At 38.5% G+C, this 24,303-nt stretch overlaps 1 non-coding gene across 1 annotated transcript; it reads right to left on the bottom strand.

Annotated features, from left to right (window-relative positions):
- Positions 1 to 12,034: 12,034 nt before the first annotated feature.
- On the bottom strand, positions 12,035 to 12,141 carry LOC141644483 (small nucleolar RNA R71). The gene has a single exon (XR_012544098.1). It is a non-coding gene; the product is annotated as a small nucleolar RNA R71 (small nucleolar RNA).
- Between the last annotated feature and the right edge of the window lie 12,162 nt (positions 12,142 to 24,303).

Below are 24,303 nucleotides of genomic sequence, written 5' to 3'. Positions count from 1 at the left end.
CGAAGTGATCGTCACAACTTTGCCATTTAGTGGGATCTTGATCTTTTGATGAAGGGTGGATGTTACCGCTTTGGAAGCGTGAATCCAAGGCCTTCCCAGAAGTATGTTGAATGAAGCTTCGATGTCCACTATTTGGAAGTTAACTTTTCGTTCGATTGGTCCCGTGGCTATGGTTAGGCTAGCAAGTCCAACCACTTTTCGTCGTGTACCGTCATATGCACGTACACCTTGATTGGTGGGAGTCCAATCCGACTCTTTCATGCCTAGCTTGTACGCCGTTTTGAGGGGTATGACGTTGACTGCGGAGCCATCATCTACCAAAGTCATTGGCACATTCTTCTTTAGACAAATGACAGTGATGTACAGAGCAAGGTTGTGACTAGCGCCAAAAGGTGGCAAGTCTTCATCTGAGAAAGTAATAGGATTACTTAGCCTCGGTGATTCTTGGAAGACCAAGTTGACTACATCTTCGGGAGTGGAGTTATGCGCTACATTCAATTTGGCCAAAGTTTGTGATGTGACCATAATTAGCGCATATTTAGCCCCCGAATTACCATTGTTTCCATGCTTTTTAGTGCCTATTTGGGTCATTTCTTATCTTTAGTTCTTTGTTTTGCATATTCTTTGAGATTTTGATCCCTTGGTAGGAAAGGAGTAAGAATCTTGCATTTTCATGGCAAAACGAGGCTAAATTGATCGTATTCAATGACCAAGCATCAAGGAGAGACAAGACTAGAAGGCCTTTGTACATAGCATAGTAGAAGAGCATTGTTGAGAAAAGGATCCTTGAGTCCCCAAGGAAATCCCCAAGGAATTCGTGAAGAAAAGGGAAGAAAAAGAAGAAGGAAAGTCTTGAACTACAATCCGAACGGATTGTAGAGAATCCGTCCGTCCTTGCCCGGTCCGAGCGTCCTCACCAGGAATCCGCTCGGATTCCCCATGCCCAATCCGAGCGTCTTGTTCCTTGATCCGCTCGGATCGTCCACCCCAGATCCGGCCGTCCCGACTCCCACCGCACGGATCACAAAGACAAAGATAGTTTCGTTCTTCTAACTACGAAATGGAGAAGCCCTTCTCTCGGATAATCCCGGAGGCTCCTTGCTCAACTTAAAAAGTGTAATTACTAGTTTAGCCCTTAGTTAACCCTAATGCATCCTCCCTAATTTTCACTATAAATACCCCATTAGTCTAATTAGAGGAGCATGTTCTTCTTATCAATATTTAGAGTAGTTAATATCAATCAAATCTCTCTTCAATATTGTAATCAAATATTAATCTAGTTTTAATCCAAGTTTTAGTTCTTGAATCTCTCTCTTGTTCTTCATTTATTTTGGGTAATTAGAAGATCATTGGGTTTATTGGGAGATTGACAACCTTCCATCAATCATCAAGTTCTTCTATTATTCTTTGCATCTTTATTATTGGAATCATTAGTAGGTATAATCTCTTAATCCCTTTTTAATTATTGCTAATTACTTTCATTTATTCATCATGTTTCATTATGTTAGTATGATTGACAACCTTTCTAGCATGATCAATATGATAATGAGTGAGTAGTCTCTTAGCTAGGGTTTAATGGGTGATTAGGGGAAACCAACATGGGGAATGATTCATGCTTAAATTAATATGCTTTCATATCTTATTTGCTTGCTTGTTTTGATCTTAATACATGCACATGTTATATTTGATGAAATGCTAAGCCTATGAATCCTTGCATTTACTATCATCTTCTATCCTTTCAACTTGACTTGTAAGACATAACCCAACTCGAGTCTTGTTAGACCATGCATGTGTTGAGTAGGAAAGATTAAGTCGACTTGTAGGTGTTGTACAATCCAAGAGATTCGGCTCCGGGACCCAAACTTTCCTAGGATTGTAAGACATAACCCAACTCGATCCATCACAACAATAATTGCTTGCTTATAATTTGAGAACATGTTTGTATGATCATATCCCATGAATCCCCTATGAACCCATTGTTGGGAAATGTGTCCTCAACAATAGTGCGATCACATGATTTAAATATCATTGTTAAATCTCATTTTAAAGAATACAATTGGGAAGTAATTTTGTTACTGTCAACTGGTCAACATATATCGGTAATGATTGGCTGACTAGAGTTTGACATTACTGTCGTGTGACGGTGGTGATCAGTTGACCCCCTAGGTCATACCTAAAGGGCAATACACTTAATTGATTATTTAATTAATTGTATAATGTTACGAGTTAATTAAATTACTTGAAAAATTGACGGACGATTTTGGAAGTAAAATTTACGTATCAAATTGAAATGTGATTAAATGAGATACGGTCTGAGTAATTGAATTGTATCATTACTCGGATGAAATTATTGTTTAAAGAAACGATTGGACTTGAATGAATTATTATAAATGCGATTTATAAAAGGGCAAAATATTTTGGTACAAGTAATTATGAATTACTAGGTCAATTTTGTATATGACGTATTTTAATTAATACGTTGATTTTTAATATATTAAAAATACATAAACAATTTATGTTACATACGACATGTGACATATTGACATTTGACAAAAATAATATGAAATCCATATTACATTATGGACCGAAATAATGAGGCTTGATTAACATATTGTGTTAATTTAGATTAGTGGAATTCATCATTGCTTCTCTAATTTAGGCATGCACACCTAGTGTTTTTGTGTAAGACCACAAAGACCATGCATTGGCCATCTCTCCTCACCCTACCCGGTTTCACATAGAAAAGAACAAGGGTTCTTTTCTTATTTTTTCTATGATGCACTATATGGATTAGTGTGTGTGAAAATATTCATTCATTCTTATAAAAAATTATTTTAGTGTGACAAAATAATCACTCTTCCTCTCCTATTCTCTCAACCGGTTTTGAGAGCTCAAAACCAAATATTTTTGGTTCAATTTTTCTACAAAATTAATATCACACTAGTACTTGTAATATTAATTTGATTAAGAGGAAGCCTTGGGTATAAAGCTTGGGGAGAGATCTTATTCTTAGATCTTGTTCATCCATTGGAATAGCTCAAGAACAAGAAGAGAAAGGTGATCTCTCTTGTGCCCTATATAGCCGAAATATTGGATGTAAGGACATTATTCTTCTTCTAATATATTATTGTTTGCATGCATAAAATCCGTTTTAATTTTATGACAAATTATTTAGACATATATGAGTATGTTAAATATGTATATGAATCTACATTTACTTCAATCGGTATCATGAGCCACGGTTGTTTGCATGCAAATTGGTTAAAAGTTTTTCCGAGTTATATGAATAACAAAATAAAACTTGTAAAATTTGTGTTATTATGATATATCACGAAATAATTACATGCATGTTAATATTTCTGGTCCTAAAGTGTTTTAGGATTTTTTGGTTAATTTTTCGGATTTTTATTGTTCATATTTAATAATAATGACATTCAAATGTGATTTTATGAGTAAAAATGTCATTTTTGGTCGAAAATTAGCTATACTTCGAATTTTAAGTTGGTTTTTGGATATGTTGTTACATATATTATTTTGAGATAACCTGTAAATTTTCATAATTTTTACACTTGTTATGCTCGAAAAATGAATTTTTCATTATTAAATTCGGATTTAAGAGAAAAATAGGTTAATATGAGTTAAATTTCGAATCTGGTCATAGAAAATTTATATGTTGTCACATGCAATTTTACAAGATGTGTGTAAAATAATTGGCTATAAAGAAGTCTTTTAGCATGATTTATGAATTTTTGAAGAAAAATGGCATAAATAGTGACATTATTAGTTGAAAATTAATAAAACATATTCTATGACTTAGGAAAAACGTTTAATGTTGCATTTTATTATATTTTTTCAGATCTAAAATTGAAAAGTTAATGAAAATATTTTTTCCATGTTTTTATGATTATTTTATTAAATATCGATAAACCGCAACATTGTTTTTCCGGAAAAATTTCGAAATTTTTAACCTAAGATTTTGAACATTATGAGTGTCATGGGATTTTTCCAGAATGTTCATGAATTTAAATTTCAAATTTTGAATTTATTTGAAATTTTTTCGATTTATTTGAAGTTTAATGGCTTATTTTTGTAATTTTGGTCCTTTTATGAACAATTTTATAAATAAAGGTTAATTATGGTCAAATTATTAGTGAAGACTATATTTTGAGTCCTAAGAGGTTAGGGTAATTAACTTATGCATAAATATGAGTTTATGTATTTTTGTGATTATAAAATGTTGAAATCACGCAAATCCGTGAAAACCGAGTAATATACGATATTGGCTAATTAAAAGGCGATTTAGCATAAAAATTGAGCATGTTCATACATATTATAATGCTGCATTTTTCTTTATGATTGTCATAATTTTAATTTATGTAATTTTGAATTATGTAATTTTACTTAGTATGGCCTTAGATTTTAATTGGTATTTCCCGAAATGTATGGGAATATCGATTCGGTTGTAATTTTTATTGTGATCTCGTATCACCGTTTTGTATTTTAATAGATTTATTTTATTTTAGTTACAAATGTATAATAGGAAATTATGTAATTCATTATGTAATTTTATTCATTCCGGAGTTTCCAAAAGACGGATTTCTTCAAGAATGGCGATACATAAAGACGGTGTTACCTTGAGATGTGTGCCACAACCGAAGTTCAAGGGACCAATGGAGTTGGTTTCCGAATATGTAATAGATTAATAGTTTTTCTATTTTAGGAAAGGCCATACTAGGATTTATTTACTTTTATGCTTGCATTTTATTTTATGTCACATGCATCGCTAAATCGCCATAACTAAACATGCATTGTCTTTTATCGAGTTTATCGACCGTGTCAATTCGAATTATCGTAGTTCACCGCTTTAGTTCACTTAAAACGTGATAGATAATAAATTGACATGACCTCTCGCTAAAACAAACAATTGAGTCATAGCCTTACCAAATAGTAGAAACCATGAAAACCTATTTCGCGAGGGAGTGCACTCGGCTACCCCGGGTACAAACCTTGTTACGTAGGGGAAATGGGTGATGAATGTTTATCCACCGAATTCATATTGATAAGGGATGTATCGGCTACCCCGTGCCCAAGTTGATGTGGGTTTGGATAATGGACACATTTATTCGAAATTTGGATTGAACTCAACAAAAGTTATTGATAAGGGATGTATCGGCTACCCCGTGCCCTTGTTGATGTGTTTTGGGCTATAGATAAACATTAGAGTAATTTTATCGACCAAGAGTTCTAAAAGTAGAATCGATTAAAAGGTTAATCTACCGAGTTATATTAATGAAGGTTGCATCGGCTACCCCGTGCCTAAGTTGATATGAATTTGGGTCTTGGAATCATTTATTATAGTTGGGTAGAGGTCACTATATAAATGTTCATATCTTGTTAAATTTGCAAGTATGATTTAAAAAGACAAATGTTAATATTTCCTTTCCTCCATATTTGTAGTGCATTACAATGAATCCAACAAATGCTACCGCACCAATTACTATTGAGTCATATCACCATGTTCTTGACGACGTATGCTCCAACAATAATTTCGATACAACTAGAGAACTTCATTTCGGGATAGGATCGGATGGAAACCTTAATTTCATCACCACTTCTAAACCACCCACTACTACTAGACCTCGTGTGAATCCGTCTCAGGAAGACTACCTCATACGATCTATAGGGTCTTTATCTCTGGAAGATAAGGATGCCAAAGCTAGTGGGAGCTCTAGCAATCAAGTTCTTGCTTCAAAGGGCAAGAGGTTCAAGAAGAAGGGAAAGAAAATCAAGAACTTCAAGCAAGTTAATGATGAGTGCCATTATTGCTATGGCATGGGACATTGGCTAAGGAATTGCCCTATGTATTTGCGAAATATAAGGGAGGGCCTCATTACTCCAAAAGGTACAATTCCTAAAGAAATTTATGTTATTGATATAAATTATACTTCCACTACAACATGGGTACTTGATACCGGTTGTGGTTCTCACCTTTGTAATCATTTACAGGGTTTAAGAGATGTGGAGAAGCTTAGCAAGGGAGATGTGGATCTTCGACTTGGAAATGGAGCTCGGGTAGCGGCCGAATCCAAAGGAACTTATGTTTTAGCTTTGCCAAACGGTTTTGAGTTGTATTTGCATAATTGTTTTTATGTTCCTACGCTCTCTAAAAACATTATTTCAATCGCCATGCTAGACATGGACGGTTTTTGTTTTGTCATTAAGAACAATCGTTGCTCTATTTCTAGGAATGATTTGGTTATTGGCCAAGCTTCCTCCATAAATGGCATTTACATTTTAGAGACCTCAAATCCGACAAATGATATTTATAACATTCAATCAAAGAAACTCAAAACAAGTGACCCAAGTGAAGCGTTCATTTGGCATTGTCGATTAGGTCACATAAACGAGAATCGCATCAAAAGATTAGTTTCAACTAATGTGATTACACCATTTGATTATCAATCATTTGGTACATGCGAATATTGCCTACTTGGCAAAATGACTCGTAATCCTTTTAGCGGTAAAGGGACACGAGCTAGTGAGCTATTGGGACTCATACACACCGATGTATGTGGACCAATGACTATCACCGCTCGTGGTAATTATGACTACTTCATAACCTTCACCGATGATTTAAGTAGATATGGGTATATCTATTTAATGAAACATAAGAGTGAAGCGTTTGAGAAATTCAAAGAATTTCAAAACGAAGTAGAGAACCAATTGAACAAGAGGATTAAGGCACTACGATCCGATCGTGGTGGTGAATACCTTAGCCTTGAATTTGATTCACACTTGAAAGGTTGTGGCATCATATCACAACTTTCTCCACCTGGAACACCACAACTAAATGGCGTTGCCGAAGGAGAAATCGAACCCTACTTGATATGGTTCGATCCATGATGAGTCAAACCGAGTTACCGAACTCGTTTTGGGGATTTGCAATCCAAACTGCAATTCTATCTTTGAATAATAGTCCCACTAAAGCCACCGAAAAGACTCCATTTGAGATATGGAAAGGAAGAGTTCCTAATCTATCCTATATGAAAATTTGGGGATGTGATGCTTACGTCAAGGCTAAACCCGACAATAAGCTTGCCCCAAGATCCGAAAAATGCATCTTTGTACGCTATCCCTTGACCTCTCGAGGTTACTATTTCTATAAACCTCAAGAGAACAAAGTGTTTGTGTCTTGCGAGGTCAGTCTTCTTAGAACGGGAATTTATTTCTAAGAGACAGAGTGGGAGAAATTTTGAACTTGACGAAGTTCAAGAGCCACAAACCGAGGTAGAGACGCAAGAAGATGTTCCTTCGTCGTCTAACGCGGTTGTACCTCCTCCACTAAGAAGGACGGGCCGAGTCATTCGCCATCCCGATCGATATGTGGGACTTATCGAGGAAGATGGAACGCTCGATGTGTTGCTTATGGAAAGTGACGAGCCCGCCACCTACAAGGCCGCAATCTCTAGTCCTAATTCCACCTTATGGCTTGAAGCCATGAAGTCCGAAATGGATTCTATGCTTGAAAACCAAGTTTGGGACTTGGTAGATTTGCCTAAAGGGGCAAGACCCCTCCAATGCAAATGGATATTCAAGGTCAAAAATGGCATAGAAGGACATGACGATGTCTACAAAGCTAGGCTAGTGGCAAAAGGATTTACCCAAGTCCAAGGTCTCCATTATGATGAGACCTTCGCCCCGTAGCCATGCTAAGATCCATACGGATTTTGTTAGCGATTGCCGCATTTCATGATTATGAAATTTGGCAAATGGATGTCAAAACCGCTTTTCTAAATGGGCATTTAGAAGAGGAGGTGTACATGATACAACCCGAAGGTTTTGTTGATTCTACAAATCCTAACAAGGTATGCAAGCTTAAGAGATCCATTTATGGTCTTAAGCAAGCATCTAGAAGTTGGAATCATCGATTCAATCATGTTATAAAAGAAAATGGGTTCACTCGAAATGTTGAGGAACCATGTTTATACATGAAATTCAGTGGGAGCAATGTTGTGTTCCTAATCTTGTATGTCGATGACATACTACTCATTGGAAATGATATTCCAATGTTGTCTTCTGATAAGAAGTGGTTAGGTAACCACTTCCAAATGAAGGATTTAGGAGAGGCACAACGCATATTAGGTATCTGGATCTATAGAGATAGACCCAAGAGGATATTGGCACTAAGTCAAGAGTCTTATGTTGATAAGATTCTTCGACGATTCAGCATGGACAAATCCAAAAGGGGTTTGGTACCTATGGTAACCGGAACGATATTGAGCAGGACTCAATGTCCCTCCGAACCCCATGATGTTGAACGCATGAAGTTGATCCCTTACGCTTCCGCTGTTGGATCAATCATGTATGCCATGATATGCACACGTCCTGATGTCTCGTATGCCTTGAGCATGACGAGTAGATATCAAGCAAATCCAGGTGAGAGTCACTGGATTGCTGTCAAGAACATCCTAAAGTACTTGAGAAGAACTAAGGACTCTATCCTTGTGTTTGGAGGAGACACCGAGTTGCGTGTTACAGGATACACGACTCAAGTTTTCAAATGCAGATAGAGATGACATGAAATCACAAGTCGGTTTTGTTTTCATGCTCAATGGTGGTGCCGTAGAAATCGGAGAAGCTTCAAGGAAGTCAGAATCGCGGATTCAACAACGGAGGGTGAGTACATAGCAAAGATCGAGGTCGCCAAGGAAGCTATGTGGATCAAGCAATTCACGGAAGGTCTAAAAGTAGTACCTACCGCCGATGATCCCATCACTCTCTATTGTGATAATAGTGGGACGATCTTCCAAGCTAAGGAGCCCAAGTCTAGTAATAGATCTAGACATGTACTTAGAAAATATCATGTAATAAGAGATTTCATTGAAAGAAAGGAAATTGCGATTTGTAAGGTTGGGACGGATGACAACATAGCCGATCCGCTCACCAAGCCTTTATCGCAAGCTAAGCATGATGGGCATGTTACGTCCATGGGACTTAAACGTGTACCAAGTTTTCGTTAGATTTTGAAATGAAATAAAAGTGTTGTTTTTGTTCATGTTCATAATCACATTTGTCTTTTATCTTTAATTTATACTTTGTTACATCCATACGGGTTGTAGAGACAATTGAACCCCGTTAAAGTGAACACGGATTAACATAGTATTTGCCCATAGTCACTTGTATGAGGTGACGTCTCGAAGTGACTATAGTGTGAGGCGATTGATGGCAAGTTCAAGTGCCATAGAGTCATGTGAGATGACTAGTCGATCACATAGGCAGATCATTAAGAACATTTTGTCGGGCCTAATGACCGCTTATAGAGTTCTGGCAAATTTATATAGCCTGGTCGTGGCGAGAGCTGCTATAGTATTCTAATGAGTCGATTCTTTTGACTAAAGACTGTTCACCTAAGATGGCACAGTTTTCGATTAACTTTGATTTGTGTTACTACGACCTTCGTAAATGGGGTCAAATGGGCATATTTTGGGTTATGATGTCTGTGGCTAGTCGAAGGGAATGAGTGCGATAGGAATTGTCCACCCCTTGTCGGGTTATAACCATATCTCGGGGCCACTCGAGGAGCAATGAATCGAAATGCGTGGCCACGCTCGGAGGGTATCCAAAGTGGATAAATCCGGTCAATCGGTCATTCTCCGGATCGAGGAAACCACTCTCGATATGATCACTTGCAAGTACGACCGAAAGACACCTTGCATTGAGTGGGAGATAGTAATAGGACAAGAGAATAGGTGACGCACACTTGTCGAGGACAAGTGGGAGATTGTTGGGAAATGTGTCCTCAACAATAGTGCGATCACATGATTTAAATATCATTGTTAAATCTCATTTTAAAGAATACAATTGGGAAGTAATTTTATTCTTGTCAAACTGGTCAACATATATCGGTAATGATTGGCTGACTAGAGTTTGACATTACTGTCGTGTGACGGTGGTGATCATTTGACCCCTAGGTCATACCTAAAGGGCAATACACTTAATTGATTATTTAATTAATTGTATAATGTTACGAGTTAATTAAATTACTTGAAAAATTGACGGACGATTTTGGAAGTAAAATTTACGTATCAAATTGAAATGTGATTAAATGAGATACGATGCGAGTAATTGAATTGTATCATTACTCGGATGAAATTATTGTTTAAAGAAACGATTGGACTTGAATGAATTATTATAAATGCGATTTATAAAAGGGCAAAATATTTTGGTACAAGTAATTATGAATTACTAGGTCAATTTTGTATATGACGTATTTTAATTAATACGTTGATTTTTAATATATTAAAAATACATAAACAATTTATGTTACATACGACATGTGACATATTGACATTTGACAAAAATAATATGAAATCCATATTACATTATGGACCGAAATAATGAGGCTTGATTAACATATTGTGTTAATTTAGATTAGTGGAATTCATCATTGCTTCTCTAATTTAGGCATGCACACCTAGTGTTTTTGTGTAAGACCACAAAGACCATGCATTGGCCATCTCTCCTCACCCTACCCGGTTTCACATAGAAAAGAACAAGGGTTCTTTTCTTATTTTTTCTATGATGCACTATATGGATTAGTGTGTGTGAAAATATTCATTCATTCTTATCAAAAATTATTTTAGTGTGACAAAATAATCACTCTTCCTCTCCTATTCTCTCAACCGGTTTTGAGAGCTCAAAACCAAATATTTTTGGTTCAATTTTTCTACAAAATTAATATCACACTAGTACTTGTAATATTAATTTGATTAAGAGGAAGCCTTGGGTATAAAGCTTGGGGAGAGATCTTATTCTTAGATCTTGTTCATCCATTGGAATAGCTCAAGAACAAGAAGAGAAAGGTGATCTCTCTTGTGCCCTATATAGCCGAAATATTGGATGTAAGGACATTATTCTTCTTCTAATATATTATTGTTTGCATGCATAAAATCCGTTTTAATTTTATGACAAATTATTTAGACATATATGAGTATGTTAAATATGTATATGAATCTACATTTACTTCACCCATGACACCCTAGTGCTTTTAATCAATTGTTTACACCCCTTATTTCATTTATCTTGCTAGTCTATTTTCATTGTTATTTTAGTTTAGTGACCTTCTACATCAACCCAATTCGTGACACCCCTAGACACCACTAGTTGCAATAGAATCTTCATTTCAATACCCGTCCCTTGGGATCCGACCTTTACTTGCCTCTTTACTAATTGTAGAGTTGTTTGTGAAGTATAAATTGTGTTTTGTATCGACCATTGACCAACGACCACATATGTTTAATTGTGAACACCAAATGGCTCCGATCAAAAATGGCGCCGTTGCCGGGGACGGTGTTTAATTGATTTAAGATTTCTTTTATTGTTATTAGTTGTGTCTTTTTCACCTTGGGGAAGTAAAACTCCTCAAGGATTGTTCTAATTGTTTTCTAGTTGTTTGATATTTTGCATGTCTAGAAGGTTACAAAGAGATTTGTTACCTTTTGACCGTGAAATCGAAAGAACCTTGACGAATAATAGGAGACTTGTTAGGAGGAATTTGGGAGGTGTTGGTGAAGTTGTTCAACCCACTAGTGAGTTTGTCAATCCTTTCGCAATAGAAGGAGAAGAGAACCCATTTAACAATATCCCACAAAATCCACCTACAATGCCTAAATTCTCGTCACACTCTATACCCACCGAGGAGGATTTACCAAATGGTACTCCTACCCCACAACATCTCACCGGAAACTTTATTGCCAAGTCCGCCTTCATCCAACTAGTTGAGAGGAGCCAATTCGGGGGAATGCCTAGTGAGGACCCTCATTCTCATATGGAAACATTTTGTGATTATTGTGAAGCTATCTCTCAAACGGGCGTGACTCAAGACCAAATAAGATGGGTCTTATTTCCTTTTTCGTTAATCGGCACCGCAAAGCAATGGTTGAAGGGCCTTGATAAGGCCACTCTTGGAATAGATTCTTGGAAGAAGTTAGCTCTAGCTTTCTACCAAAAATTCTACCCACCGGAAAAGACCAATATGCTAAGAGCTCAAATTACGGGTTTTAAGCAAAGGGATGAAGAGTCTTTGTATGAAGCTTGGGAGCGGTTCAAAGGTATTTGTCGCTCATGTCCTCACCATGGACTTAGCGAATGGTTTTTAGTGCAACAATTTTGGAATGGTTTATATGAAGATTCAAGGAACATTCTCAATATGGGATCAAATGGAATGTTCACCGAAGTTGATGACAATCAAACATGGAACAAGATTGAGGAAATGGCGGTCCATAATTCGCAATATAGTAGGCCTCGCAAGGCTACTAGAGGAGGAAAGTATGAAGTGGACACCGTTACTCAATTGGGTGCTCAACTTAGTGCTCACATTGACACAATCAACTTGAAGTTTGAACAAGCTATGGCTAGGCTTGAGGAAAACTCAAAATCATCAAAGCATCATGTCAATGCCATGACGGCATCCTCATCAATCCCAAGCGGGATATGTGAGAATTGTGGAACCTTGGGTCATGACTCAAGTGAATGTAGGGGAACGACCGAACAAGTTAATGCTTTCCAAGCTTACAAAAGTGGCACCCCTTATTCAAATTTTTACAATGAAAATACCAAGTTCCATCCAAATCTCTCATACAAGAGCCAAAATGTCCAAAATCCTCAACCAACATACACTCCACCACCCATGAGAAATCAAAATCAAAGACCCTTTTTTAATCAAAACCAAAGTTACCAAAATCAAAATCCATACAATCACCACAATGACCAAAGTTTTGATGTCCAAAAAGCGGTCCTTCAAATGCAAAAAAATCAACAAGAGTTTTTCACCCAAATGCAAAAGGATAGCCAAGCAAAGGATACCACCATCAACAACATTCTAGCTCACACCAAGATGTTGGAAACACAATTGACCCAACTAGCATCCTCAAACTCACAAAGGCAAAAGGGGCAATTACCACCTCAAGGTAATCCCCCTAGACATGAAACGGTTAGTGCCATTCACTTGAGAAGTGGTACAACATATGAAGCACCAAAGGAGCAAGTTGAGAATGAAGTTGTGAGAGCTAGTGAGAATGAAGTTGTGGTGTAAGGTCCCAAAGAAGGGGAATCATCGAAAGAAGAAAGTTCAGAGAAAAATGAAGACAAAGCCAAAGAGAAGGAGCCCATTGTGGTTAGACTTCCTTTTCCAAGTCGTCAAGCCAAGCCCAAATTTGATGATCAACTTGGAAAATTCATGGAAATTGTGAAGAATTTAGAAGTCTCAATTCCTTTCACGGAATTAATCAACCACGTTCCGGCCTATGCAAAGTATATGAAAGATATCCTCACAAAGAAGAAGTCAATCCGAAAACTTGAGACTATCGCCTTCACTAAGGTGAGTAGTGCAATACTTCAAGGGAGTTCACCTCCAAAGTTAAAGGATCCGGGAAGCTTCTCAATACCGTGTACCATTGGCGACACAACGATCAACAAAGCCTTATGTGATCTAGGGGCTAGTGTGAGTGTCATGCCGTACTCGGTAAGTAAAAGGTTGGGAATGGGAGAGCTTAAATGTACCAATATCACTCTTCAAATGGCCGATAGATCGACGAAGACACCATTAGGGATATGGGAAGATGTCCCGGTGCGAATTGGGAAGTTTTTCATCCCGGTGGACTTTGTCATTGTTGATATGGAGGAAGATTCCAACATTCCGATTATCTTAGGAAGACCTTTCCTACACACCGCGGGTGCGGTGATTGATGTGAAACATGGAGAGCTCACTCTAGAAGTGGGAGATGAAAGCATAACTTTTAATCTTGACAAGACCATGAGAGCTCCTCGTTTGCATGAACCATGTTTCATGATTGATCACTATAGCCGAAAGGATGAAAGGAAGAAATCGGAACTCCAATGGAGGAAGAAAATTGAAGATGCTCCATTCAAAGAGCAAGTGAATTGTGGCAAGGAGAGCTTGCAAAGCTCATCAAAATCAACCAAGGAAGAAGATGATGGCCTCATTGGCCAAGAGAAGAGATTGGGAGAGTTGTCTCCATCCAAGCAAGAGATTTTCATTGATCAACTCAATGAAGTTTGTGGTCTTTGGGACGACGAATTTGAAGGGATCTTTAATCCCTACATTGGGCATGCCATCAATCATGATCAACAACAAGGGCCACGGTCTATTGAGGACCTCTACCACAACAATGAACAAGCTTTTAATTATTTCTTCGAGGTGTTGAGCAACATCAACAACACCTTGAACATGCCCCCTTGACATCTCATCAAGAATGAGAGTTTGGTGGAGTCCTCCCTAAACCACCACTTGTAAATATTTCTAACTCCCTAACTTACTTTTTAATTTTTGTATTGCATCTTTGTCATTTTTGGATTTTATTTACTTTGATCAAAATAATTGTCATGAAAAGAGAGAAGTGAGGGAGGGACTAATGATTTTAAATTGATGTGTAGTGCTTAGTGTGGGGATGGCAATTGCCTAGGCTATTCATGCCTTAGTAGTGCCCCCACAATGAAGAACACAAGATTTGAAAGAAAGAAAGAAAGAATGATAAGGGAAATCCGGGAACAAAGGACAAGGATCCGAGCGGATTCCTGATAATCCGCCCGTCTGAAGAAATCCGAGCGTCCTGCTCAGGAGACGCCCGTCTTGGGCTGTGCTGAAAATGCAAAATTCTTGTCTGTTGAAGAATCCGAGCGGATTTCTGGAAAGACGCCCGTCTCACAGAATCCGTCCGTCTTATGGACTATCCGCCCGTCTTGAAGCTGAAGAAAAACAAAGAAAAATCTCTGGACAAGAATCCGTCCGTCCTGACAAGAATCCGCCCGTCTCATCTCGAAGAATCCGAGCGGATTCCCCAGAATCCGCCCGTCTCTAGGCGGGATTTTTGAAAATTTGAAGCTGAAGAATCCGAGCGGATTGCGCCTAATCCGCACGGATTGCGCCTGCGTCCTAATATTGTCGAGTTCTTTAAATACCCCCCCCCCCCCACCTTCATTCATTCATTCATTCACTCATAAACACTACCCATAACATCAAAACCCTCATCCTCTCCATCTCAAAAACAAAAACCCTCATCAAAACTCACCAAAATCAAATCAAACCATCCTTCAAACAACAAATTAATCACTCCATCTTCATCAAAAATCAAAACCAAGCACAAAATCTTCACCTTTGAATTGATTTTTGTTCTTATAAAGGCAAAGCCTTTCACCTTCAAAATCGATTTGGGCATTCTACAAATTGAAGATTTTTGACTCTTTACTTGGTTAGCTCATCAAATGGCAAGAACAAAGGGAGCAACAAAAGCAAAAGCAAAGGCACCAAAGACTACAACTCTCTCTCAAAGGCAAAAAGCTCTACAAATGAAGAAAGCTATGGCAATGGTGGTAGCAACACCAAGCTTGGAAGTGCAACCACCTCAACAAATTTCTATGGAAGCATCACCTTCTACTCCGGTAATTAACCAACTCTTGCATTATCCGGAGGTAACTTTCATTTCCGATGCCCATAGAGATACATTTGTCAAGTTTGCTATGAAACAAATCCAATCCACCAAATTCATATGTCAAGATGCTTTAGAGAAGTTAGGTGTTCTTGAGCAAACAAGAGTCTTTTTCAATGCCATGGGTTTGAAGAAATTGTTTGAAATGAAGGAAGTAACATACCCCTCCCTTGTTTTGGAATTCTTAAGTTCTTTAAAAGTGACAAAAGTTGAGAATAGGAAAATATTGAGTTTCGTCTAGCTAACACTAGTAGACGCATTACCTTTCCTAATTGGGTAAAATTTTGGGTCTTAGCGATGAACATAAATTTTATAAGCAATATGGGAAGTATGATCCCGAGCCTCTTTGGGAGGCAATCTCCGGGAAGAAATTTGAAGATTTTAAAGCTTGTCGTGCTCTTTTGGTCCATCATCCGGGCATAAGAGTATGGCACAAAGTTGTGGGAAATACCATAATTGCTAGGAAAGACACCAATCATTTTACGGGACTCGATTTTATTCTCCTTGAATCAACTTTGAATATTGGAAGAATTCATACCAAGCCTTACAATTCTTTGAGGCTATTGGTTGATAGATGGCTCCATGTAGATAGTGGGAAGAAGGGTCAAACCGTAATTGTTAATGGCGGCCTTATCACGGTCCTAGCCAAGCACTTTGATCCTAATTTCAATAAGGATAGCAAGTACAAGGCTAAGGATGGTGGCCATCTTATTGATATGTCCACCTTGATTAACAAGTTTAAGTGGGTTGCTCACAATCCCCTTGATACCAAGTTTGGGTGGCTTACTAGTGAGGCTCGATCATTCACTTTACCCGCAAAGATTTGCCGTCTTAGTGTCCACCGGACCAACTATTTACTTCCCCTATCCAAGGACGCCGAGTACATCATTCAACAACAAAAGGGTGATCATGAGACTCCCTCCTCTTCCATTGTTATACCACCTTACCCCTATGATTATGAAGAGTTCAAACCGCAAGGAATTGAAATTGGAAAAGATTATGTAACTCTTCTTATGCAAGCCATGCACAAGCAAGCTTATGAAGATCGGAAGAATGCTTACTTGGCTCAATATCCTCCCCTCTTACATCTAGCTAGGCAAGGACTCCTTGATCCATCTTGTCCTTTGCCTAGTTGGGCGGATAAAGAAGCCTTATTTCCGGGTGCATCTAGGGACGTGGTGGAAGACAATGAAATTGTTGGAAATGGTGAAGAATTTGATGATAACATTGTGGAAGAAGCAAGTGGAGATGAAGAAGGAGATGGTGAAGATGATGATGAAGAAAGCAATGAAGAAAGTGCCAAGGAAAGTGGCAATGTGACCACTTCTCATGAGGGAAGTGGTGATGATGATAGCATGATGGAGGACTAGCCTTGGAGACTCCTACTCTCCCATGGTTTGTCTATATCTCTTTGTATTTAATTTCATTTTGATCATTGTTGGTTTAGTCCTAGCAACATCAAAGGACTCACACCTCGGTTCCATTGAGGTGTTCTTTATTGTTCCCATTTTTGAAAATCCAAAATGACAATCTAGTCTCATGCATAGCATAGTGTGTGCATGAACTCCCCCATGCTTTGACATTAGCAATAGTGTCTTACTTGGTTTGGGGAAGTTAATGCATACACAACGGGAGGTAATCTAAATTATCCTCTCCGTCATAACAAAAACCATGCATCATGTAGTATAGCTTAGTGTAGAATTGCATTTAGTATAGAAAATCATGCATCATTTTGCATAATTTCCATCATTTTGGCCATTGAGGACAATGCCCATATTAGTGTGGGGATGGGAATTCTAACACTTAACTTTTATTCAAAAACCATAAAAATTGAAAAATTTCAAAAAAATCATAAAAATTTGAAAAATTGAAAAACCAAAAACAAGTTCATTTCCTTTGTATATATTGTCTTGTATATATTGTGTTTGTTTCATCCTTGTTCACTTTGATTGACTACGCCACATCCGAGACATGAGGATATTGAAGACCGCATGGTATGATCTTTCCAATTTCCTTTTTCCTCTTTGTGTTAATGACTATGTGGCTTTATTTTGATTGATGCGGTATAACAATGTGAACTTAGGATTGCATTTAGAATATATGTCATACTAGTTGGTAGAATCATTTGCATTAGGATGTTTATATGTTAGTTGCATCATGGCATGTAGTTTGCATGGTTAGAAAAAATTTTGCGAAACCGTCTATTTGGGAAGCTTGACAAGTGTATATAGGCCCTAGTAGATGCTTTTTATTCTTAAGACTTTGCTTGTTAGAATGCTTGTAAAACACCCTAGGATGTGTCATGCTAGTATCCTTTGACCCATGGTTTAAGGCCGAGTCAAGAGTACCTTGTGGTGTGATAACTCCTTGGCTACCGTTTATTCCAAGGTGACCCTTGAAACCATGCATACTTCTATCATTCATCCATATTCTACCACATTTTTGTCATCAAAGGGAATGGGCACAAAAGGAAATCAATTTGAGTTCAATGAAAAATGAAAGAAAGTTTGCAAAAATGCATCAAAAGAAAAGAGGAGCAAAAATAGACTCCTAAAGCTTCAAATACAAGGCACCCTCGTTACTAATTGGGGTGACTTTGAAAATGTTCAAAAAGAAATGCAAAAAAGTTGTCAAGTATTGAAAAGCCAAAAATCAAAAAGAAATGGCAAAGAAAGTGTTCTCAAATGTTATATGCCACAAGAAATTGGGGGGAAAAACAACAATGAAAGCAAACTCCCAAATGAAACTCAAATACTATCGATCCCTTTATCCATCGTATCCATTTTTGTGCATGGTAGAGAGGGGACGACCCTTCTTCTTGTCTAGGCAAGAGGGGGAATTCCGCGATCCTCCAGTGTTTCTAACACCATAGGGAGTCTACTCTTGACAAAAGCATTTAACGATTGAGGACAAAGGTACCCTAGCTTGACACATTTTGGAGGTGATTTATTGGTATCCTTCTAGGCTTAGTAGTTTGAACAAATTGCATCTATGAAGGATTGTGTACCCTTGAATTGCTTCCCTTGTAGATAATTTCTGCCACTTAGATGAGGAAAGTGGCTATTCTTTTTGTAGATGCATCCATTATGTGTTTTTGTGTGCTTAATGTTTGGATGTGTCGCCATTTTGGCAAGACCCACCTTGCCTTGCAAGAAGGCATCCTACCTCATGGTTGTCTTGTTGTGAGTTGAAGGGGCGGAGTGAGACCCGCTAATTGTCTCATATCGGCTATTATTATTAGGTTAGGTTAGTATTGGTCCTAGTCTTTGTCACCTCTTTACTCGGGACGAGCAAAGGTTCGGTTTGGGGATATTTGATGTGACCATAATTAGCGCATATTTAGCCCCCGAATTACCATTGTTTCCATGCTTTTTAGTGCCTATTTGGGTCATTTCTTATCTTTAGTTCTTTGTTTTGCATATTCTTTGAGATTTTGATCCCTTGGTAGGAAAGGAGTAAGAATCTTGCATTTTCATGGCAAAACGAGGCTAAATTGATCGTATTCAATGACCAAGCATCAAGGAGAGACAAGACTAGAAGGCCTTTGTACATAGCATAGTAGAAGAGCATTGTTGAGAAAAGGATCCTTGAGTCCCCAAGGAAATCCCCAAGGAATTCGTGAAGAAAAGGGAAGAAAAAGAAGAAGGAAAGTCAGTGAACTACAATCCGAACGGATTGTAGAGAATCCGTCCGTCCTTGCCGATCCGAGCGTCCTCACCAGAATCCGCTCGGATTCCCCATGCCCAGTCCGAGCGTCTTGTTCCTTGATCTGCTCGGATCGTCCACCCTGCATCCGGCCGTCCCGACTCCCGGCCCACGGATCACAAAGACAAAGATAGTTTCGTTCTTCTAACTACGAAATGGAGAAGCCCTTCTCTCGGATAATCCCGGAGGCTCCTTGCTCAACTTAAAAGTGTAATTACTAGTTTAGCCCTTAGTTAACCCTAATGCATCCTCCCTAATTTTCACTATAAATACCCCATTAGTCTAATTAGAGGAGCATGTTCTTCTTATCAATATTTAGAGTAGTTAATATCAATCAAATCTCTCTTCAATATTGTAATCAAATATTAATCTAGTTTTAATCCAAGTTTTAGTTCTTGAATCTCTCTCTTGTTCTTCATTTATTTTGGGTAATTAGAAGATCATTGGGTTTATTGGGAGATTGACAACCTTCCATCAATCATCAAGTTCTTCTATTATTCTTTGCATCTTTATTATTGGAATCATTAGTAGGTATAATCTCTTAATCCCTTTTTAATTATTGCTAATTACTTTCATTTATTCATCATGTTTCATTATGTTAGTATGATTGACAACCTTTCTAGCATGATCAATATGATAATGAGTGAGTAGTCTCTTAGCTAGGGTTTAATGGGTGATTAGGGGAAACCAACATGGGGAATGATTCATGCTTAAATTAATATGCTTTCATATCTTATTTGCTTGCTTGTTTTGATCTTAATACATGCACATGTTATATTTGATGAAATGCTAAGCCTATGAATCCTTGCATTTACTATCATCTTCTATCCTTTCAACTTGACTTGTAAGACATAACCCAACTCGAGTCTTGTTAGACCATGCATGTGTTGAGTAGGAAAGATTAAGTCGACTTGTAGGTGTTGTACAATCCAAGAGATTCGGCTCCGGGACCCAATTTTTCCTAGGATTGTAAGACATAACCCAACTCGATCCATCACAACAATAATTGCTTGCTTATAATTTGAGAACATGTTTGTATGATCATATCCCATGAATCCCCTATGAACCCATGACACCCTAGTGCTTTTAATCAATTGTTTACACCCCTTATTTCATTTATCTTGCTAGTCTATTTTCATTGTTATTTTAGTTTAGTGACCTTCTACATCAACCCAATTCGTGACACCCCTAGACACCACTAGTTGCAATAGAATCTTCATTTCAATACCCGTCCCTTGGGATCCGACCTTTACTTGCCTCTTTACTAATTGTAGAGTTGTTTGTGAAGTATAAATTGTGTTTTGTATCGACCATTGACCAACGACCACATATGTTTAATTGTGAACACCAAATGGCTCCGATCAGTTTGCAGTAAAGCTTGGCGATGCGGAAATGAGCTTGCCACTAGTTGCCAGACTGAAAGATCAGCCTTGGTTTTCTGTAATTGCTTGAGCAAATGATCCGTGGGGTCATCTTCGTTGTCATTTGGTTTGGTTGGACCGTTTTGAGTAGTGCTTTGATATGGGCGACCCGAACGAGTTAGGTGATCCACATCTTGGTCTTCACCATTTTGGACTATTTCCTTGACTAAGGAGTTTTCAATGAGATATTCGTCTTCATCGTCATCGGCCCAAACCCCATTGATTGCAGCTAGTTCCTTCGTTCTCATGATATCACTTTCTAGTTGTATGATTTGGTCGACTAGTTTATCAACCACGGCGACTACTTCTTGCATAGTGGCATTTTGAGAGAAGATCAATGGCACGCGTTCTTTAGGTATTGCATTAGGATTGCGTAAGGTTGTTACCATGTTTTCTAGTTCCCACACTTGTCTATCTACACTCCTTGCCCATGCGATGAAGTCGGAAATGGTAGGGGAGATAGTAGAGTATAGCCCTTCTTTCTCAATTGCATGAATTTCATTTTCGGTGGGAGAAATGAGGTGTGAGCAATCTAAGGTAGATTCGTCACTTGTAATCACTAGAACTCCAAGAGGATTCTGAGTGTTGTTGGGCTTACCTCCTGGTGGAATTGGAAGTCGACCATCTTCAATCATATCTTGAAGCACGTGTTTCAACTTATAGCATTTTTCTGTGTCGTGCCCTTTGCCCCTATGGTATTCACAGTAGGAGTTTTCATCCCAGAATTTGGACTTCTTTTTGGGTTCGGGAGTAGGTCCAATGGGTTGGAGTTTACCTTGTTTCATTAGCCTTTTTAGAGCGTTGGAGTACGTATCCCCAAGGTTTGTGAACTTCCTTGGTGGGCTAGTTTTCTTGGATGGCTCGAGAAGGTTAACTTCGTCGGTCTTGCTAGTAGAGCCGTATGAACGACTTGTTGACCCTTGATATCCTCTACCTACCGTTTTGGACAAGAGTCCTTTACGGATGTCATCTTCAATTCGTGTCCCTAGTACGGTTAAGTCCTTGAAAGTCTTGATGTTTTGATATCTCAAATGGTTGGCATATATGGGTTTGAGATTATCCACGAACTTTTCCACGAGAGTAGCCTCATCCGGGCGTTCAACTAGTTGAGTACTAGTCTTCCTCCACCTACTTAGGAAGTCGGTGAATCCTTCTTTGTCATTTTGGGTAAGAACCTCTAGAGTACGCATGTTGACTTGGATCTCGGCATTATCCGCGTATTGTTTCGAGAACTCGATTGCGGCGTCTTCCCAAGTAGCGACCTTTTTGTGATTTAAAGTGTAGAACCATTGCTTTGGGATGGTGTCAAGAGATGAAGGAAAGATCCTTAAGAACATCTCGGGTTTGATGCCTTTGATAGACATGTAGTCCTTGAAGGCGCGGATGTGGTTCAAAGGGTTCTCATGTCCTTTAAACTTAGGGATATCCGTCATGCTAAAGTTAGTGGGCAATTTGGAATTGACGGCTTCATATTTGCGGTTGTTTTCCCTATAAATGTCATCCCCTTTAAGGTACATCAATTGCTCCTCTAGGTATTGGAGTCTCTTCTCAGCTGCGGTTGTCCCTAGGACAGGATTCTCATCTTTAGACTCGTCATCGGAGAAACGTAGTATTTCACTTTTAGGGGGAGGCAACTTTCCCTCTACATCAAAGATACGGCCTTCGATAAGTTCAAGGCGGTCATAGGTTTGTTCTTGAGTGATTTGCATTTGGGTTATCGCGGCTAGGATTCGATCATTACTTTCTTGAATTTGCTGGAGGTTTGTTTCATCACTTGATCCGGGCATCTTGGAAACTGGATAAGAGATCGGCGACGAATCAAAACACGATCGACCATTCTATCGCACTTGCTAAAAGAGGAAAAGTTTTGACTCGTGAAGTGGGTGTGTGCCACTTGTGTTGAGTGAGTTTTGAAGAAAGACAAGGTCTTTGAAGATGTGTGTCCTAGTCAACTGTAGTGTAGTTGTAGGAGTGGACTCGAAGTGAGGTTTTGAAATGGGCTTGTGGCCCGAATTTTGACGCGACAAACGGACAGAGTTTTGACCGGATTTTGCGCTAATTAAAGGCCTATTTTTTTTTTTTTTTTCGAAATTCTTGTTTGAAAATGAGGATTTTGATTTTTTTGAAAATTCGTCATGGTTTTGTTTAGAAGTGGTGATCACGTAAGGTTTACACATTTATACAAGCATTATAACGGGATGCTGAGTGCATTTAGAAGGGTTTTGGTTTAAAGGGTGGGTTGCCATACCGAACCATCAAACCCGAAGTCCGTGGAGAGGCTCGTGCCAAACAAGAGTAAGGCCGATTCCTAGTCCATTTCCTCAAGTAGTGAAGGCCCTTGATACAAACAAGAGTAAGCATCATGGTATGGATGACGTCAATCGCTATCCATCCTTAGGCCCAAATAAGAATTAGGACCGTTTAGACGGGACGATTGGTCGAATGGGTTGGGTTGGGCCTAGGAAGGCCGAATAAACGATCTAGGAAGACCGAGTTATGAAAACCGGCAATTGTCTTGTACAAACTTATTCCCTAACCTTGTTCAAGTTTCACCCTTGCTACACGTAAGTGTATTATCTCCCCAGCGGAGTCGCCAAACTGTGGACAGCGGGCCGCCCACGGGGGCGCTTGGTGAGAAACGGGGACAAGCGTTTGCATTTTGTAAGGAGTCGCCACCAATTTTTATGGGAAATTGGAACCGTTCGAATACCTCGTGTCATGTCAAGACACAAAGTAGTGACATGAAAACTAAGCAATCGTTACCCTTAGCATTCTATGTCTAGAATGACTCTCGTGGATGCCAATGAACACGGGTGCTCACGGAGATCTGGAGTAAGGGGTGAGGGTACGTATTAGGAAGCTCTTTTGATCGAACACCTAATCCCGCCCGCCTCGATAGCGGCCTCTACTAATGATTAGGGAAGTTATTCGTACTTGATATATCGTCGGCTATAATGCATGCAATGCAACATCCATTGATTAATCCTAACATGTGAGAATTAGACTAAGTCGGTTGACATGTAATTTAGCATACAATTGGGTCGAAGTAGGATTTAATGCCGATTTATATGTGGAAAGCATACAAGCAATAAAAGCAATACAATAAATTACAAAAATGAAAATTACATTAATTACATTGGAATAGGCGATTTATGTCGAAAATACCTTTAAAACGGATGATTTGAGAAAAAGAATAAAAGAAAGAAGTTAAAAGAATCAAATAAATTACGAACAGGAATTAGCGATATATTACGGATAATAGTGAATTAATGCGTAAACTAATTAAACTAAGTCAAGGCGAAAACGGAGTTCGTGGACGAAATCATCTCGAACAAAGCAGCAGAGCCGCGCCCTCCTGAAGAGGCGCGATTCTTTGCTTGCGCTCTGTTCCAAGGGTGAGTTCTGGCTGTGAAGCCGGAACTGCAAATCGTTAATGTTAATTGTTAATTTTATGGATTAATTAAATTATTTGACTCGGACGAAAGTGATTTAACAGATTAATTACATATGAATGATGGTCATGAAAGCGATAAACATGGATGAGACGGAATTAAACGGATTATTTACAAGGAATAACGATTAATGAACAAATTAAACTAACTAATTAATTGATTAGATTAAACATGATGAATATGACGAATTAACAATGAATATGGACGCAAATATATCAA

Source organism: Silene latifolia, chromosome 2, assembly GCF_048544455.1.
Source record: "Silene latifolia isolate original U9 population chromosome 2, ASM4854445v1, whole genome shotgun sequence".
NCBI classification, from domain to species: domain Eukaryota; kingdom Viridiplantae; phylum Streptophyta; class Magnoliopsida; order Caryophyllales; family Caryophyllaceae; genus Silene; species Silene latifolia.
Note: the sequence above shows the minus strand (reverse complement) of the source record. Positions and strands in the feature narration are given on the sequence as shown.